The sequence below is a fragment of the Notothenia rossii genome (genome assembly GCF_949606895.1).
Source record: "Notothenia rossii genome assembly, chromosome: 1".
Lineage (NCBI taxonomy): Eukaryota > Metazoa > Chordata > Actinopteri > Perciformes > Nototheniidae > Notothenia > Notothenia rossii.
Genome location: NC_136912.1, coordinates 12,591,775 through 12,593,884, shown reverse-complemented (window position 1 = coordinate 12,593,884; position 2,110 = coordinate 12,591,775).

Sequence of the window (2,110 nt, the reverse complement as noted above, 5' to 3'; positions counted from 1 at the left end):
AATATTTTAAAGAATTTCCCAAATTGGGATTAATAAAGTATCTATATATCTATCTATATATATATATATATATCTACATATATATATATATATATATATATATATATATATATATATATCCATCCATCCATCGGTCTATCTGTCTGTCTGTCCATCTATCTATCTATCTATCTATCTATCTATCTATCTATCTATCTATCTATCTATCCATCCATCCATCCATCCATCCATCCATCCATCCATCCATCCATCTAAATCACGTATACAATGTTCATGTTACAAAAGCGAGCTAGTTATGAAATTGGAAATGTATCTGATTATTACAAACCAACCAACCGACTGTGATTTTGATCTGAAACTGGACGTTTAATGTGCAAAATAAAACCGTTGTATGAATGTAGGGGAATATGTTCAGATTTATTTTTGTTTCCCTTTAATTGAATGCCCTTTTTTCATTTTATTTTAATCCGTGTATCTATCGTCCAATTGTTTTTCTTTATTAAGAAACGTCTGAGAGGCGTTTTTGCTTTTTGCTTTTACCTTACTAAATGGTCAAATGGTCATTGGAGCGAGGTGCGGGGCGAGACTCACGGAAGTGATTTCAAAACAAAAGCACTCGTTTGCTAAAATCACACTTTGAATCACTACAGTATCCTGCTGAAGGAACGGTGATTATTATAAACAAGGTGAATTTAGCGATCACAACGAAAACGGCCAAGACACATATTGAGCCCAGAAAATGAATGTTATTAAGGGCTGTAAATATAATATGCCTCTGTCTGTAAAATGGAAAACATTGTTAGGAGATTTAAAATATACAGCGGTTCTGCACTGCGGTAACTCAGCCTCCTCTCGCGTTTGTTTTTTCAAATCAGCTGCTCTTCATTTTTCCTCCTATATTTGACGAGTGATACAAATATTTGTTACCATAAGTTCTTAAGGAAACTGACACTGTTGGACTCGGTTCTAGTTTGACTTCTACTAAAACTAAAATGAAGTACTTTTACTCTGTACTTTGTGAGTAATCCTCTGTCAAAGTCCCCTCCATAGTACATAATGCATGTTTTTCTGCTATCTTTGATGAATGATACAAATATATATTATATAAAAATAGCAGAGAAACATGCATTATTGTTCTCAGGGGGGGACATTGACAGAGGAGTACTGGAACAGTACACAGTAAGTACTTCATAGTACTTGTGGGGGTAGTTTCACTAGTACTGAGTCCAACAGGATCAATATCACGAAGAACTAATGGCAACAAAAAAGAATTCCCTCATCAAACTTAGCAGAAGTGGCTTGATTGTGTTCTCAGCAGGGGATTTTGACAAAGTATTTCTCAAAAAATACACAGTAAAAGTACTTCAATGTATTGTAAGTAGTAGGCTAACTAATACAAAGTCAAGCAGTATCAATTTCATTAAGAACTAATGGTAACATTATATGTTTATCATTCATCAAAAATAGCAGAAAAACATGCATTATGTAGGCTACTAAGGAGGGGACTTTGACAGAGGATTACTCACAAAGTACACAGGAAAAAGTACTTTATTTCTGGTAGTAGTCAAACTAGAACTGAGTCCAACAGTATCAGTTTCCTTAAGAACTTGTGGTAACAAATATTATTGCGTCATGAAGACGTCAAGACATCAGCTTGAAAATTCTTGTGAATGGAGTCAGACACTGGAAGTGTGCAGGAGCCGTTGACTGGGACTGATGGAAGGATGAGGCTGATGAGACTGAAGAATCTGTGACGAACTAGCAGCTGAGAAATAATCATATATTAAAAGACAGCAGCTTCATAAGAAGCCAACATCAGTGACATGAGTGTGTCAGTGTGCAGTCTACCATCCTCTTAAAATACTCTGTCCAACAATATCACTCTCATGAAGAAAGGTTTTTTAACGCTTTTTCAAAATAGCAGAGAAACATGCATTCTTATTCTCAGGAGGGGACATTGACAGAGGATTGTTGGAAAAGTACACAGTAAGTACTTCATAGTACTTGTGGGGGTAGTTTCACTAGTACTGAGTCCAACAGGATCAATCTCACGAACAACTAATGACAAAAAAAATTCCCTCATCAAACTTAAAAGACAGCAGCTTCATAA